The sequence below is a fragment of the Ooceraea biroi genome, chromosome 4, assembly GCF_003672135.1.
Source record: "Ooceraea biroi isolate clonal line C1 chromosome 4, Obir_v5.4, whole genome shotgun sequence".
In the NCBI taxonomy this organism is placed as follows: Eukaryota; Metazoa; Arthropoda; class Insecta; order Hymenoptera; family Formicidae; genus Ooceraea; species Ooceraea biroi.
The window spans coordinates 14,875,003-14,894,311 of NC_039509.1; the positions used below are offsets into that span (position 1 = coordinate 14,875,003).

The 19,309-nt window shown below is 40.2% G+C and overlaps 1 protein-coding gene and 1 long non-coding RNA gene across 3 annotated transcripts in view; both read left to right on the forward strand.

Annotated features, from left to right (window-relative positions):
- The window catches only part of LOC105284025 (cadherin-87A), a 191,478-nt gene that overhangs the window by 14,282 nt on the left and 157,887 nt on the right, over nucleotides 1–19,309 (forward strand). The gene's annotated exons all lie outside the window — the stretch shown is intronic.
- LOC105284021 lies at nucleotides 3,278–19,222 on the forward strand. The gene is made up of 2 exons (XR_894798.2): nucleotides 3,278–16,296; nucleotides 16,455–19,222. It is a non-coding gene; the product is annotated as an uncharacterized LOC105284021 (long non-coding RNA).

The following is a 19,309-nucleotide window of genomic DNA, read 5'->3' on the forward strand; positions in this document are numbered from 1 at the left end:
TCTTCTTCGTGACAACGCTCGACCTCACGTTGCGTTATCAGTGAAAGAAACACTATTAGAGCTTGAATGGCAAGTCTTACCGCACCCCGCGTATTCTCCGGACATTGCTCCATGCGATTATTATTTGTTCCGGTCGATGCAAGACGCTTTAGAGGATACACACTTTCATAATTTCGAAGAAGTGCGAAAATTCGTCGACGAATGGATCGACTGAAAAGAAGAGTCATTTTATCGTGGTGGAATCCATCTCTTGCCAGAGCATTAAATGTGATCGTACAACAGTTACCAAACATTTACATGAAATGGGAAAAATTCAGAAAGAAGGGAAATGGGTTCGACATGAATTATCGGAAAGTGCCATTGCGAACCGGTTGAACATTTGCATTTCGTTGATTGCCAGGCAAAAAAAGAAGAGTCTTTTGTCTCGGATTGTTACTGGGAATGAAAAGTGGATCTATTTTGATAATCCGAAACGCAGAAAATCATGGGTGGATCCAGGCGAACCATCAACATCCACTCCGAGACGCAATATTCACGGTTCAAAAGTAATGCTCTGTATTTGGTGGGATAGCGTACTATGAGCTGTTAAATCCGCATGAGACTATCACGGCTGATCGTTATCGACACCAATTGTACAAGTTGAAGCAAGCATTGGACCAAAAACGACCACCAATTGCGAGTAAACGACGGAAAGTGATTCTTCTTCGTGACAACGCTCGACCTCACGTTGCGTTATCAGTGAAAGAAACACTATTAGAGCTTGAATGGCAAGTCTTACCGCACCCCGCGTATTCTCCGGACATTGCTCCATGCGATTATTATTTGTTCCGGTCGATGCAAGACGCTTTAGAGGATACACACTTTCATAATTTCGAAGAAGTGCGAAAATTCGTCGACGAATGGATCGACTGAAAAGAAGAGTGATTTTATCGTGGTGGAATCCATCTCTTGCCAGAAAGATGGGAAAAAGTTATAGAAAACGAAGGAAAATATTTTGATTAAGGTATTCATTTATTATCATATTTAAATACATGCGTTTTTGAGCAAAAAAAACCCTCAAAACTAAATCACACCCTTAATACTTGTCGATGACGGCGTCGGGATGCCCGTCGCGACGCGGAATCTCCGTAAAAATCTGCATACCGTTAACGGAAAGGAGATCAACGATCAGTCGTGTGGCGACTATCGAGTTGTCATATTCATTCTGAGAATCCTTTGCTTGTTTCGTTACCGAGTGGTAGCGAAATATCTCATTAAAAAAGTGCTCGTCCGAGATTCGAATGTGCGCGCGTTTATCCGCTCGCAGTCGCTGGAACGAGAGTGAAAAAGGTACGAGGTAATAGAATTTAATGAATGGGGAAGGAAAGCGGGTGACCATGGGGACCCGTAAGGAGCGCCGTGAAATCTTCGCGATGGCGAATGAAACGATCGGACGACGATCGTATCGTCGGTTTTTATTCCCCCGGAGGAAATAGACTTTACACGTGTCGCGCGTCTCGGATTATCGTGTGGAGTTGTCACAACTCGCAGACTTCGGGGCTCCCCGTGGATCGAATAAACTTTGAGCCTTTTCTCTCTTTCTCTCCATGAGAGATTCTTACGCGTCTTAATATCGAGATTATTTTATCACATTAGCAAGAAGCTTCCAATCTGCGGGCCAGGAATTCTGCGGGAAATTTCTCGGGGTAACTTTCAACGGGATAAAAGATCAGGCCAGCGGATATTGGATTTAATGCGCCGTGGTAATAAATTACGTTGTGGCTATTTACCTCGCTAACATCAAATTTCTAATATTTCGAGTAATCCTAGAGTTCTTCGCAATTAGAAATTAGAGAGAAAATTCAGTCGATGGCTTGGCAAATTAAAGCAAGATCCACTATGAATTCCCTCCAGTTTCAGAAGAATCTTGATCTTCTAATATGAACGATTCATTACACCGATAATAAATTCTGAATTCCCAAGCGACGCAAGAATCCCTTGGAAATGGAGAATTCTTCGAGATCTTACGGGATAGTCACGGGAAACTCACGGGGGTGGCTACCGGATTAGTGCGAGTAATAACCCGAAAGGCAGCAAGCGCGCGCGTGCAATCGAAGATAGCGCGTTTACGGCTGTTTTTCTCATCAGGAATAACGGCCAGGCGTTATTCCGGCCTCTGGTGTAAAAAAGAACTGCTTCCAACGATGGTAGCCGCTGTAAAATAGCAGTCGCGCGAGATCCAACGGCTGTATAAATCGCGCAGAGCCGTGGAAGGCCGAGCTGTAAAACAATTGTATACAGCCGTGATGTAATGTGTACTATTCTTCAAGTTTTATTGGTAATTGCCGATGCGCCCCGTCGCTTCGTTTTTATAAACTACATAAAAATTTAACTCCGCGTTAGAGCGAGGCACAAACAACGTAACAGAATTACTTTTTAATTCAGTTGCAGCGTTCTCGATTATATTTATCCTTGTACATTTTGATTTTTGAATTTTTTAATCGATTATATACTAGACACATTCTTCCCACTATACAGGGTGTCCCGGGTTTTAACCGACAAACTGCGGGAGCATATTCTACTAGTGGAAATAAGAAAAAATTCTTATATCGAGTTTGCTTAGAAATGCTTTATTACAAAGTTATAAACCAATATTGAAAAGAAATATCAGATAAGTAACAACGGATTTTTTCACAAAAATATAAATTATCTACGCAATGATTTAGTGACGCATTTCAAAATGTTGTCCTTGCACATCGATACAAGCTAGACATCGACGTAGTACAGAATTTGTTACGGTACGACATTCCTGAAAATTTTGTTGCATCTCAGTAACTGAATTAGTAATTCGTTGCTTTAAATCTATCTGGTACTCTCCTGTTAGGAAATCTACGTTGATACTCTCGTACGGCAGCTCGTGCATTTCCGTCACAGAATCCGTACACGAAATGAATATCAGTGTATTCCTCATTTGAAAACACTTTTGGCATTCTGATAGTAATTGCTAGTTGACACGACGATTGAAATCTAACAGCTACTCTTGTGAAAGTAACAATCATACTGAATCGTTTCAACATAGTGAACATGAATACATGTGAATACACGTAACATAAACATCTTCGACCTTCCAAATTCGACACTATGTTCCGTTGTTACTTATCTGATATTTCTTTTCAATATTGGTTTATAACTTTGTAATAAAGCATTTCTAAGCAAACTCGATATAAGAATTTTTTCTTATTTCCACTAGTAGAATATGCTCCCGCAGTTTGTCGGTTAAAACCCGGGACACCCTGTATAATTATATACATGTACAATTCTTCGCGATAATTTATCAAGATGTTGTTGCGTGCGTAGCCATCGCGAATCGCACAATTTTTGACGTGACTTTTTGAATCATACGCTGCAGCGATACTCGTGGTAATTTTTCGCAGTACATAGTATACGTGACGCAATAAGTAAATGTAGGATACGAAACGCGGTGTGAGCGTTATTCCTGCATGCAGGCATCGTAGAGTGTGGATATCACGAGGCGTTAGGCCTGGGATAGACACGTAACTCGCCTCATTAAGCTCGACTCTCGCTTTTTAAACATGCCTCTGTTAAGTGCGCGCTCTGCCTCCACTCGTTTACGCAATACGGGAGATTTCGCTTCTATTCACGATGCAGCATGTGAGATCTGTGAGATCATCTGATTCGCGAAATTTTCTTTGACGAGGCGGGAGTACCGCTCATTGTTTCGCGAGAGGAGTATTGTTTCCGATATATTCGTTTGTTGTGTAATCGCTTGTTCGATAACGCTTTCTTCCTCATCTGCAACGCATGGTGATGATAATGCATAAGCAAAAAATAATTAGTATGTAATAAAACATAAATTATTTAACGTTACGTAGAAACTCTGTTAAATGTAACTCTGTTAAATTAAACTCTGTTTAATTTTTGTAATATTTTATTGTCGCTTTGTTGATTATATTATCGCATTTTTTCTTCGATAAAATTTCGATATTTATTAACGTACATTAACGCGTGGATAAAATTTATCGCATTATTTTCATAATTGAACATCGCGAACTTTCTGTTACAACAAAGTATGGCTGTTTGCTTTCCTGCTTTCTTTTAGTGAAACGATATTTCAGTTGGCCGATTAAAAATTATACAGATTTTCTCATATGTGTGTCAGATAATAAGTGAAATTAAATTGGAATCGTAAAAACACGAGGAACAAAATAGTTCCATCATGAAAACTAATATTTGAATCTATTTGTAGATATTTATTTCAAAAACCGCTTATAAAAGTTTAATTTAAACTGTGCCGAATATAATAAGATCCGTGTTATTTGTATAATAAGCATTTGTATAATGTATAATGTATTCACATTAGCAATTCCACATACACACACACACACACACACACAAACAATAAGAAAGAGATGCTATTAGTTTGAAAATATTGTACCATATCTACCGCACATTTTGATTGTATTCCTTCATGAGCCCGTTATCTCCCGTGCATTATATTCCAGATTTAATACCAGATATTGTCAAGCGATTCGAATTTTATTCATGTAAATCCAAATTTCGAACTTAAAGCGCGTTGTGGGATACGAACATGATAGATTTTAACGTTCCCTATCTTTTATGTTGCTCAGTTGGATCACGATGCATTAGATTGCGAAAAATTGCGAGTCCATATGAATTTTGGATCTCATTTTCATCTCGGAAATGCTTACTCGCTGTCATGGGAATTTCTACGTCGCGTTGTATAATGAAAGGCGATACGATATGAAAGGCCGAGGGAAATAACGTATTTCCGAGCGTACGTGCATAGTCGCGTATACTCGTATCTCGACGTGTTACACTTACACCCGATTGTTGAAAACAAAGTTTGCAAAATTGCCGGAAACTGTAGGAGACGTGGGAGTGAGTTTTAGATGCCGATAACCTGCGATAACCCTTTCGACCTGTGCATTTCACCTGGACCTGATAAACGACATTGTATCCTCTCATTGTTCCGAGCCGCGGCCGCTTTGCGATGCCCGCGATGCGATGTGACAATGAGCACGATGAGACCCGCGACCCACGCTTAACTCGGCCGATAAACTCCGATCTCTCGATCGTGCCCATTTCTGCCGTTTATTAACGCTTTAAGCCTGGCAATGACGTTGCATTGTGCACGCCGTGACTCGGGCGTACAATTGTATCGGTGATTGCATCTGACCCTGAGTTGGCGATTCGTTTCATCTTCCTCTGCTTTGTATTCTAGCTGTGATATCAAGAGGGATAATTCGATTAAGCGTTCCGTTTCCCCGGAATTCCCTCTGGGAAGGAAAGGAAAAAAAGTGTATCTTTCACGCATGCCAGTTTTTCTTTATTCAACTTTGAGAGGTGCTTCCATTTACCTCAAACATTGTGCGGGTAAGGAGGAATTAGGTGATTATGCGTAAACCATTTCTGATATTATTTTTCTTCTTTATTATGGTATAAAGAATGACTCTACCATGAGATTTTATTCAATAAACGTGGCGATAAATTGGATGCAAGTTTCTTGCTTGATCCGCAAATTTGTGAAATTAAAATTGTGTCATGTGATGTAATCTTATTAAACCGCGTGTATTAACGTAGATGAATATAACGTTTTGCAGGAATCGAGAGGCGATGCGAATTTTAGAAAGTTGCCGTGCAACAAGATGCATTTTTTTACGTGGTAACATGTAATACTACGATGTATCGCGCGGGATTTTATTGAATAAGAAAGAGATTCTGTGAGATGCCGGATATATGCGTGACGTCACGCCGTAAGATTGTAGCACAATTACTGAGAATTGACCTTCAAGACTCGTTTATAGTAACACTTTATTAATTAGAGCACACAATGCGCCGTGGACTAAATGTCACGGTATCCGAATCACATCCGAAATACATTCGGAAAATAATTCGACACACTTTCTAACTAAGAGTATTAAGAAAGTGGTCGAGTACAGCTTATATCTATCCTGTCGAAATAAAATGAAGTTTGTAAGCTTTTGCATTGCGCCATGTGAAACTCGATGTTGTTCCCGTACTGTTTTTTCAGCGGAAAATCAAACGTTTAGTATTATATCCTTTAAAACAATAAAATATAAAATTTTTATCTGTTTGATGAAATATTGTATTTCGCCTTCTGTCTGTCCGAGTTGATTTTTTTTATTGCATTGATAGTCAGGAAGTTAAAACTACTGATATTTCAGCGATACACGTGCATTGATGGTATCGATATTGAGTTCGGCCCATGTTTTTCAACTAAATTATATACATGGAAACCTAACCACGATTTATTTGAACGTTTTTCTTTTATTTTCGTTAATTGATGCTGTTAACAGAATTATATTTGTAAGTTAAGCTTTCTATCCAAATGTGAAAATCAAACATTTCGTATTAAACAAGCGCAAACAGAATCAAAGATATGACTCCGATGTCACGGTTTTGAATTTTGTCCCTTGTTTTCGGAAAACGATACATTTTTCGGAAAAGTAATGAGCAGGTTGCTCATTCTTTTCTTTTTCAAAAAATCAGAAGTCTTTTATACTACATTTATGTAACATACGAAATGTTATATTTAAAAACCTGACGAGAAGTCCTGGCGATCGTCGGGGTTCGTTGTTACATAAGTTATTCGCACACATCGGAAAAAACGTTGGAAGAGGGGACATTGGTGTGCCGTTTGAAACTACGGCGAGAAATCGGCGTGAACGTACAATGTTACCGGAAGTTCAGCGAGGCGCGTTAAGGAACTTTCGAGAGCAGAAAAAGCTCCAGTTCTCCATACTCGCGTTAATAATCCTTTTACTCGTGCTCACTCGTTCGCGTTGCTGAAGCTCGAAAGCTTCCATAAAATTTTAACTCGATCACGCGCGGCGCATTTATGCGACTAAGCTCGTCTGCGTTAACGGCACTTGATAAAAAGGCGCGTCTCGACTCGGCAACAAATTTGCTGGTTGTTTCGTGCTTACGGCGTGAATTCTTGACTTTGTGCGCGGCGACGTGATTAAATACAGAGGGAATCGAAGAATTATGTCATGTTGTTGAACGATAAGGTAGTTCATCAGTTGGCGATTAGCTGCAATTAATATTGAATAATTAATTGAAATTAATATGTATCATTAATACATTAACGTAGTATATAGTATAGTAATAATCATGCCAATATTATGATAAACCACTGTAAATTTCGTAGCTATGGCAATAGAAACTGATATTTGACACGTAGAATCAAATTTGCACATTTCGAAAAGGATCGGTTTTCGAAATTGAGCAAAACATTATTTGGGATTCTGAGAAACATGATATTACATGTAACTCGCTTTCCTGCTGGATGTTACGTGAACATTATCGTAGAACTTTATTGCTGAAGTTCTCTAAAATTGTTACAGGGTTGGTCTTACCAAGCATGTCCAATTAAAGTTAATTACTGTCGATGAATAGCTTGACGCGAGCGGCCTCGTAGATTACGTATAAAATTCTGGAAAGTTTCAATGTATCGAGGGAGACGTCCATGTGAAACCACTATCCAATTACGTATTATTAATTAACGTTGCGCGTTTCAGTTTGAGATATCCCAACCTGATTCAATGTAGAACCTGTAATCTCGATATACGTGAAAAAAGACTCGAATTTAACACCGAGCGCGTCGATGAGAACAGATTATTCCACGCTTATCCTCCATGGTACGGTTGGTTATTCGGAGAGTCTCCGGACAGTCACTCGCTTAATTTGCATTGTAATAAAAAAGATACACACTCGAGCGTACTGTAGTAACTACGAGAGCAGGGTTTTGCACCAAAGCCACTGAAATTGTTTATCGACGTGGCGTCAAACACAGTTCATCGAACTCTCGATGGACCCGATGCATCACTCACCGGTGCCGCGTGCGAAATTGTCTCGCATAAATGAAAGAGGACGAATAAAACAGCGACTTCTCGATATGTCACGTTTCCGACCCGCCACTTCGACTCGCGACAAAAGTCTCCGGGGGAGGCGCCGGGCAAATGCGCGGGGACGATCGACAATGTACGTGCTCGTGTAGTGCTTCCGATATGCGTTGCTGACACGTACGATCCGCTACATTTCAGAGTGCCTTCGATGCGTCTCGAGCGGCAGAAGGTTCACTCCTGACGCGAACCTGCTGTCTTTCGATAAGCAGAAAACCAAGAAGAGGAAAAAGTCACACTCTACAGCACCCCATATATTTAACCCCTTAGCGCTCATGCCGCTAGCACTTGTTGCTCTGAACTAAAATGGCAGATTCACAGGGCGCGTCGGAATTCCCGACCCTAATTTTAGCGGGATTCTTCGATCGATTTCGAGTCGATTTTGCGATACCAGAGATATCAGCTACGAGCGGACGGGGAAATGAAATATAAGCATGTAGGAAGAGAGAGGGTTAAAATTTGAGTTTTTCCGCTTTACAACTCCGGAACCGAGTGTAAGTACACGAACGAGGGTACGATCGTGCCTCTTATGAAATATTTTTCCGGCTGGCGGGTGTTTTATCAGAGGTGCACGATATTTCGTGTCTATCACGTACACTATTCATTCTCTGTCGGTGATTTCCCGGTGAGTTGCAAGTGTGGAAGGATTCGCGTCGAGATGGCGAGTGTGTGAAAGAGCGGAGTGAAGAAAACGCGAGTGATACATCCGCGATATCGTCTCACGGATGAATGGATATGGATTTCTAGTTCACGAAACACTGTCCCGGGGAAATATCGTCTCCGACGATTTCTGTCTCCGTCCGCTATTCTGCTCCTAGCCGGAGTTTGTCCAGGTGCTGCGATGGCGCGCGCGCGCCTTTCGCGTTCACTTTGCATGAAACATTACAAAACTCTAAGTAGACGGAATAACATTGCACACCGTTGCGCAGACTTGCTCGACTCGTGGAGCGAATCGCCTTAGCGTTGCGAGAGTGTTTCGGAAGGTTTGCACGAAACTTGTGCAGCGTACTCTTTGACGAATCGAATAACAAATCTCGCGAAACATCGTGCTCATTTTCTGTGGAATGATCGAGATCCCTTTTTAGTATAATTTTGCAAGTATTTCAAATGTGTTTGCATTATGAAGTATCTCCCTTTAGAAGCGAGATATTTGCGCTTCACGCTAACAGCTAAAATACTTGGCTGAGTTGGAGAAAAATTTACCTTCAAGTTACGAATGGAATGTTTAACTTTAATTATGCACTGCACTACGTTCTGTGATACTCGTGAAATAATGTGGTAATTACATTTCACGAAAAAACTTCAGCATTAATTCTCAATTAAATCTCTGCGTTTCTCATCTTTTTTCGGAAAAAAGTAACCCTCAATACAAATGTGCGAAGATATGCGAAGCAATAATTTCGATACCATTCACAGGTGAATGACAAGACGTGCAAATACGTTGCCACGTACGATTTGTTGAAAATATATTTCTCGAACTTCTCGACGCACATTTTTTCAGTGCAGCAGCACAATATTGAAGTCTGCAAGACGTTATTGGATTTTTATTCATAAAGTATTCAAATAATATTATATTATTTAATTGCATTATAATTACATTAATTTATGGTATTGTTGAAAGCAGATATTAATGAATCGCATGACGAAACACATGGGAAAACAGTGCGAATATCGAAGTGTTACGCGCGGGGAACAGTCGATTCCTGTGAAACATGTGTTCGTAAATACGCGTGTCGTGCCACCTGCAGTAGAGTATGGCGTGTAGTGTATTGCGCCTGCACCTTGCGCGCCAGCAGAATTTGTAGACCTTGCGGTCGCAAGCTTCTAAATAATCCCGGACTTGGTAATATCACTTGGTCCACTAAATTCCCTCGAAACTAAATAGCGAAGGACAGATGTGCCTGACAGACATTATGAGGACCGCCTCAGGTTTGATTCGCTTGACACAGCCTGGTATGCAGCACCATAATCATAGTTCAGCCAAATTTATGAAGTTCTATAATCAAGCAATTAATTATACATCATGCAAAATGCGTTTGAAGCGGGATTCTTGTCGATGGATACTTTAATTAATTTAAATAGCTTTTTCCTAGACTTTTTCGTTGGAGAAAACTTGGAGAGTGGTCGACATCTGTTGCAACTTTTGAATATTCAGTATCGAATGTCTCGTGGTAATTAAAAGTCAGATTAAAATTCTGGCAAACTCACTTGGAACTCATCCAGGAAATTGTCGTTAGAATTATGTGGTCCGGGAGTCTGAACTGTATACCTTGAAACGAATGGAAACGAATAAAAAGCCACGGTTATTATCGCGACGCGAAGGGCGGAAATGTCCAAGAGAATTTCGTGTAACGAACGTTGTCTCTATATACAGTATGATACGGCCTTATTCACGGTGTATTATAGATCGTCACGCGTAATCGCTGTAATGAAATTTAAGCCACAGGCTCTACTCAATGCGGCAATGTATCTCGCGACGGTAACTTCGCTGCGTTAGGATGCTGTGGGATCTTAACGTGGCGCGGCGCTTAATGAGAGAAACGCAGCGAGAGGATCAAAGGAGTAATCAAGTGCATTTGTATTTAGACACCATATATAGCAATAGCAAATGCCCCTATACAAGAGGCCAGATTTACCGACGACCGCTGGTGGACGCGTGTGATTCGCATTTCAATCGGATTCGACCATACTTGATCGAATCTGCAACCTGCGCTCTAAACGCCATCGTGTCTCTATCAAAGACGGTTCATTGAATTAGATTGTGAACGTCTTGCGTTGATGCGATGGTAAGGACAGGATGTCCGAATTCTGTCCGAGGCGTTGTGAAACACTCATATTTTGAATGCGTTTAGAAGCTAGCCATTATAACAGAAATGATTGGAAGGTATTTTATCGTCTATAATTCATACTGGATAATAAATAACACAAATATTCCGAGTAATTACAACTCGGAGCAACTTCGTCGCCTTGTTTGATCACGCTAAATCGATTGTTTGGTCGCGGTAGTCCACGAGATTGTCAAGCGAACAGTTAATGATAAAGGAGAACGTTTGTTTTGCATCAAGCAAACTAACGGTTCGAGCAGAAGTGGATTATCCGGATCCATTACAGGATAAATGTTTAAAATGTTACCGCGATTAATGCTACGGTGCCATTTTCATTCTGATGAATAATTGTACGAGATTAAACATCCAGCAGAGTGAAGCTCGTCTGAATTTAAATAAACGATAGAATTTCCTCATTTAATTTCGTCTGCGAAATGCATTTGTAATTTCGCTTGTAATTTCGAAACTATTTTGTCCAGACATATAAAAGAATAACTAGCACTGAGAGCCGATCAAAATACATATGATTCATATTTATAATATGATTAATATCAAGATGAAGAACACTCTCCGAGAGAATTTTGCAAAAGTTTGCAGGTGATTCCAAAACTTGATTTATGCAAGTAGTATCGAGCTAAAGATTTACATGGTTTACATTCAAATCGTTCTACCACCTTCTTCCTGTACAGTATCTCTTTCTTATTTGACAAAGATACCGCGATTAAAGTTTAAATAACATCATAAGGGCAGTGCTGCTTTCCTTCTCTCCTCTAGAGGGAAGCTTTGCGTAACTTGCGCGCACGTCTTCAAAGTTCTTCCTTCCATTTCCCAGCAAGAAGGGTTAACCAGGGACGCAGCTTTTCGTACACGCGTTATCTCTCGGGGACGTAGGGGCGTATCGCTTAATCTGCTAAATTACCGTGTACAGTCGAAGAGCGAGATCTTCGAGGATTACGGCTTAATGAAATTTGAACCCGGTGGATTTGCTCGTGGTACAAGAGCGTACCCGCAACCACCAACGCGAGTACATACGTAACGCCTCTCCCCCGCGGAATCTCGATCTTAAGACCGGCACTTACCCTAAGAGACAAATTCGCCGAGGGATATTCTAAGGAACCAACCGCGCGTCGGCATGGCGAGCGTAGTCGCGTGTTTCGGTAATCCGATGGATGTAATCGCTTCCACTACGTACGTAAAGGCGAGGTGAAATCCGTTAAGTCGTCTTCATCTTGTAAGATACATCCGCGATACCGCCCGTTACTCGGACGAGAGGAGAAATGTTATTCCAACCGCGCGATTGTGTGAGTCATCTTGCATCGGGATTAACTCAGACTGCTTCGTGAGATTGTTCGCTAATATCGCGGGACGAAGGATGAATAATATGTGTATATTTTGTATTGATATCATTACTTTTTTATGGATGAAGAAATTGGACATCGTGTAAAAATTACATGTTGCACATTATAATTGCATTCAATGCAATTGAGTTCAATGTCACGATGTGTGTAGGAGACAGTTTTGCATTAATACAAATTTAATTCATTATTACATTCAACATTTAATCTTAGTAAATAAGCTTCACATTTCTATCACAATTTCTTGCAATCTTCTCGCGCTGTTTAAAGTCATAATTCAAGATAAATGGTGTGAATATTCCTGAATTTTCAAATTAGATAATAATTAAGCATTAAGTAACAATTAATAGCGATAAAAGCGAGACTACATCGAGATATAGTGCACTTTAGTCACACTGCAGTATCAAAGACAGTATTAATCTCTTTGCATCGCGACGAAAGTACTAGACGCTCGACTCGTCGAGTATTCATCGATCGAAGTCTTTCTCTTCGAAGATAGAGAACAGAGAGGAACCCCCGTCGCCCTTTTGTCTCTCAAAAAGCGGCGACCATCGCATAGTGAGAAGAAGGGGAGAGGCGATTAGAATTGCGCTTCTCTTTACACGAGCTTCCTCTCTTCTCGTACCTCTTTCGCGCGCGCAACCACCGGAAACGGCGCTGTTCTCACGTAAATGCGCATAAATTTCCTCCTGCTTCCCCCTTTTCACCCTTTTCTCTCGCGCTTGCTCCTTGTTTTTTTTTCTCTTTCTTACGGAGGGACTTTAATTCCTCGGTCGTCTTAATCAAAAGTTACGGTCCCGTTGTTTTGCGCTGAGTTAAAGCGTCGCGCTACGCGGCCACGGGCTGCGCGCGAACGCTTATGAAAATGGATTTTAATTCAGTAAAAGTGAAAAACAGAGTTAATCTTACTCGGCAGTCGCGCCCGCTGGGCGAGATTAAAATTTCGAATCGCCGAGCAACGAGGTAGGATTCAGGAAATTATTAAAGCTGGTTGAGGCATTTTATCGAGGCGTGAGACTGCAATACCTCGAGCGGTCGTTTAAATATTTCCACGCATTTGCGACGATTGAATTTGAATTTTCCTTGCTTTATTGAATTATTTAAATGTACACAGTTGCTCAACTCGATAAGAAAGAAAATCCGTTGCGAGAGTACGACAATAAACACTCGTAATTTCCATTGCGCATTGTAATAACGCGCATTGTGTTTGTAATTACATATATTATAATTTGCATTCTATTTAATCATTTATGATCCAACGATCGTGCCGATGCATTCATTTACAAAACCTTTTTCACTTTTCTCTATTGTAGTCATCATCGTAGTTTTCAGTAAATACCATGTAATACAGTAAATTTAAATCACCAATCGAGTATTTAAAAAACCACTCGCTTCTGCTTTGATTACTTTTATCAATCGACTTTCGTTAATAATCGATATTTTAGCTAATGAGATAGATGTAGAGGAAAATTAGAAAGATACTATCAGACAGGCTAAGGTAGAAAAGAAAGATAAAGGAAAAAGGGGAGGACACACATACACAAAGAACGGAAGTTAAGTAGGTACGGTCCACAGCTTTATTCACGCTTTTCGCTCGCAAATCTCGTAAACTTTTGATGTTATCCGCTCGGACTAAGAGAATCCTCGCTCCAGAAGATGAAGAGGCACACAAATCTTCGACGGGGTGCTTGGATAACAAACAGTTTGCGCGCGAGTGAGCGTAGCAAGGCGAAACGAAGCAATTTCAGTCGATTAACACGCGATGCTTAATTAGAATCACTTCTCGTACCGTGCATCACACAATATCTGCCATTTCCAAGATAATGGAGAAAGATCCATATATCAAGTGTCAGTAAGCACACGAAGAAGATAGCTCCTACATGCAGCTATCTGTTATAGAAATATCTTTAGGTATTTGATACTCGATTAATCTAAATATCTTTCTTCTTTTCGTGGTCATTTTTGTGGTTTAAGCATAGCGCGCGACATTGGAAAATGTCGAGATAATAGTGAAATAATGTATTATTTATTAAGATATTTTTTATCAGCTAGGAACACGGTGTTAATCTTCGCTCACAAATAACGGCGTTGTTGCGGCGGAGAATTATGAACTAATTAGCTCTTCAAGCCAAGGATTACGTCGCGCGTGTTCGAGCCCGTGCAGTTACGCAAGCCGCAGCAGCGTCTGATCTATGCGGGAATTGTAACAAATTTCGTTGTTAATTAAGTCGGAACTTCGAACGAGCGGTGCGACGCGTTGATGGCCTCTGTTCATTTTGCAGAAAGTCTTCTCGGTCGATTCTCCTGGCGCATATAACGAGCAAATTTCTTTCTTAATGTCGCCATTGGCTCGATATGCTTGTAAAGTGCAACAGACTTAGCAACGATTAGAAATAACAAAATACTATATAACAGATCGTACCAATCAATGTAGAAAACTATTTTACGAATTTACGAGCTTCTAACTGTATAAAATATGATAAAGAATTATCTTTATTACATCTACCTTGATATTCATTTACTACGTTTCAATTAAATTTTTCCGCGTGTACGCTAAACAATTAGGAAAATATCCATGAAGAATCTTCCTTCGGTTTCGCGCCAGACGTCGCGGCGCCCAGCATTTATTATAATGCTTATACTTTCCGAGTCGCGCGCCGAAAAGTTTTATATTCCGTGACTTTTTACCACTTTGCGCGAGTTGAATGTTTCCTCCGAAACCGCGAGACGCGGAGATCTCTAATCGAGACGGAATACGCCCGACTTTTGCTCCGTGGTATTACGTCCGTGCTTTCCGCTCTGGGACGTATTGCTTTTCCGGGGCGATATGTTAGTGGCTATTGTAGCGAATCATCGATACTTAGCTCTTAAAGCGAACACACTCGCGGTTTATCAGCCAATGTGGCGGCGATCTTATTTCCCGATATTTTAATTGAATTTAATAATTTATATATTATTAATTGAATTTTATAATTAATTGAATTTAAGACTTTAATAATTTAATTGAATGTCACACGCCATTAGCTACTCTTTACATTTACATTTTCTTTGGGACGCAATTTTCTTGGTCTAAAATATTGAGCGTATTTTAACAATGTTAATTAGAAATGCTTAAAAATGAAGATTTCTCGCGAATAAAAAAATCAACTTGATATTTATTATAAATAAAGATTCAACTGAAGCATTATTGAAGCAATGATGATACCTTCTTTGCATAAAGTTGTGTAGGGAAAAGAGAATGAGAAACGAATGAGATACGAATTGCAAACTTCCTCGTTCCCTTCTCTGGAAGAATGTCTGAGCGAATACAAAAGACCAAGGAAGCGCGAGCGTCTTTCTCTTTGTCTTTAATTCTCCGACTCTTCGTCGTACACAAAAGCTGTCAGCATCAGCGATGTAATAAGGAACTGCAAGCTATTTCGGAGCTTTTGCATGCCAGACATGCTCGAGCGTTAGCACGTGCGCGAAACGCGTGTGTTACTCTCGAGACTACTTCGTTCTATCTTCTCATGTCGATTTGTCCCTCCATGCTGCCGTCGAGGAAACTTTCACTACAAAACTGTCCGTCGTTGCCTCCTCGTTGTGACTGACAGCTCCATTTGCGACGTCAAGGGGAAAATTCCTCGCGGGAAAGACTAATCGAAAGTATGCTCGGGGACCAGTTGCGTGAATTTTTCTGACTTCGCAAGGGATCGCGTGTCCCTCTTGGCTTACGTTCATCCCCGACGCTTCATGAATACCATATAAATACCAGAGAAATTGCAAATATGTAAATCGGTAAACAAGATGGAGAACAATGAACCTCTGTATCGTGAGAGATTTTTCATATTTCTACGAATTATAATTCTTTATGTTCTTATAATTCTTTCAACATGTGAACATTCGTCCAGTCAAAAGACGTTTTGCATCGTGAAGACCACCTCAAGAAACGAGAAAGTGCTGAGATGGTCTTCATAAAGCAGCATAATAATACCTTGAACTTACAAAAGGACACGGAGAACCTACCGATTGTATACAACAATATTTTGCGAAAAACACATCTATCTCGGAACGCGTGAATTCGTCATTCGGTGTTGAACTGAGCAAGACGCTGTTTCAGTGTCTCCGCAATGTGTCTTTTTGTTTGTGTCGCTGCTCCCGTTGGAGATAATTGATGGTTGCTTTTTGGAAGTACGTTATTTTTGTAATTTTTATTGTCTGATCGCCGCAGAAATCCTTTATATATTTTTTATTGTCAGAACCCCGCAGAAATTCTTTATATATATTTTTATATTTTTTATTTTTTATAATTTTGTCTTTGATAGTTTGTGTTATGTATTTTTTTGTAGAAAGTGACTATTTCGCACTTGATAAGGACCCTAATTTGAGGTCGAAACGTAGTGCTACCAATATTTTGTTTCACCAGTTCTTGGTCGTGAATAAAGAATTATCATATTTTAAATCACTGGTGTCGAAGCTAATTTGGATCTTTATTTATTGTTCGTAGTTGCAATCTTGATGGAAATCGCGTATTAATTTTCGATCGACGACATCCATCATGGAGACTGATGAAATTTTGGCGAACCAGTTGCGCGATTCGGGAACGGTCAGCGGTCGTAGGCCGTGTTAGGCTGACAGTAAGATAGATTTATAAGCCGAAGTTTAGCTGCCGACTGCCTGGCCATTTATCATAACTAACGCGCTGGATCACGTTAGTCAACCCTTTAACTGGTGCGAACGCACACATGTAGACATGCGCGGCGCTTTACTTGCTGCATTCCACTTTAGTACATTTCCGTGATATATTTATTTTACGATATTATCCTCCATCATTTAACACTATGGCGTACTGTTGTGTGGGATCAATGTTGCACGTTGCTGTACACAATTATTCCTTATAACTCGAACTTACATTAATACTAGAATTATTTTTGTCTTTAACTCGAGCCATATCTTACTTGGCAAGATTTGGTGGTAACGCGAATTTTGATGAGAAGAAGAAGATATGTCATTTTCAATTCGGATATCAAGGGCATAAGTATGGCCTTTCATTTCATTATTAATGTATGGAATTTAATTTCCAAGGTTAGCTCTCTTTAATTGCGCTACACACAGGATTTGTGGATCACTGCTATTTCCAGGCTAAAAGAGCTATTCGTCGGTCGTGGAACTATGACAGTCGTTTCTCGTTAAGACGCCAGACTAAACGCTATTGTCTAATTAATGAAGTTACCGATTTACACTCGGAGCAAAATACGCCACAATAGATTGCAGATACTGGCATAGAGTGGACCGGATTTCTCTATGGTGTATTGACGTGCTCGGCTCCCTCTAGCATTCATACCATTCGCTCTATACTATTCGCCGCACACTGTGTGCCTTAATATTAATTTACGTACAAAGCATATTGTGTTATATCGTGTTATACAGTAGTCCATTCTCCCACCTTTGTTTTTTTATCCTCTGCATCATCAGAAAATTTATGTGCATATTGCCCGACACTAATAACGGAAACTTACAACGTGACAATAAACATAATGTAAATCTCGATGTAAATATATTATTATATGAAAAATTGTTAGTAAAAAAGAGAGAGAAGAAGATCAGAGAGGAAATGTAGAAAATGTAGGAAATGTTTGTTAAAAAAAAATATAGAAAGATGTTCGCTGAGGATGCATATATTGGATTGTAATAAAAGTAATAGCGTTGTTTAATTTTTTTTAATGAAAAAAAGATGGCAAGATCTGGAAAGATGAAATCATGAAACTATATCACAATGATGGGAAATGTTAGTAGAACAAGAAGGCGCACATGTAGCTGAATAAATATTTATGCATATAAATATATGTAATAATTTTGTTTTGGAATTTCACTAAAATAACGCTATGAACTTTTGTTACAACCCAATAATATGAGAGGAAAATTTGAAAGATATATTTTCACATGCTCGGTAGAGGCATAAAACATGAGTGCAGCATTCTTGTGGAGGAAGGTTTGACTTCGAAATTGCCTCGACAGCGTAATTCTGTAACTGATATACGTCTGTTGGCTGCACTTTGCACAGACATAAGTCAATACGTTCCAACATTACCTTACCGATTCGTTGTAACATTCGCGTGTTTGCGTTTAATCTCTTTCCTTAGGTTCTTTGAGCCAGCAACTCCGATATAAAAGCATCGTAAAGCATTTGCTCGCGCTTTGATCTCTTTCCGCGGCACGGCTTTCGTAATACATACGACGGCTCAAGGAGATTATGCATTTATCGGATTACGTCGATGTAACATTGAGTTGAAGAAAAACTTTTGAAGATAGAACCTAACAAGGGGTCGCGTTACCTTGCGTTTGTCTCGCGAATAACGAGATAACGAGATGGAGATTGAAAGCGCAAGAACAAGACTAGGTTTTCTTGAAAAATGTAAGAGCATCAAGAAATAGTTATGTCTTGACACTTTACGATAACAGCTTTTTTTCTTAATATCAAGCCTTCATTCTGAAACGTTTTGAAATATTTTATTTTATCGATGGAATGGAATGGTAGATTAATGGCACTGCATTTTTTGTGCCTGTACTCGCGTTCCTGTTGCATATTTCCATATTCACAATCCGAAGTAATTCTTGCGGTGAAAACTGCAAGCGGTGAATGCCTTTTTCGCCCCGCATCACCACTCGGCGAATACTAAATGGCGGATAACTCATTTATTGAAGAAAGTGGATCTCTCAGCGATTCTCTCGCAGCAACGAATCTTCAATTCGCAATTGCCGTCGCGATTGCTGCCGCCATCGATGGCGCGGAATTCACGTCGTTATTTACCTTGCCGGGAGTTCAGAGACCGCCGCGAGACCGGGGCTCGCGTATGCAAATAGATATTTCATTCCTGTCTGCGGGAACAAGGATCGAGGTTGGGGGATAAGGTGATTTTCTCGAGGGAAATTCAGCGAGGGGCACTCCGATTCGCACGTTTCTCGTTTTGTTTTTCACCGTCTCCCTTCCGGCGCAAGCCACGCGATGGAGACAGGCTGCACCACGATGCAGTTGCTTTCGATCCCGGTTTATTCTCTATTCTCTCCGATGATTCCTCCGGCTGCGTCCACCCGTCAATCCCACAACAGAAAAAAATGATATGCAGACAAACATGCAGACCTGGAAATTAACTTTGCATTCGTCTAGATTCAATTTCCTAAATTAATTCATTCGCCCATAAAC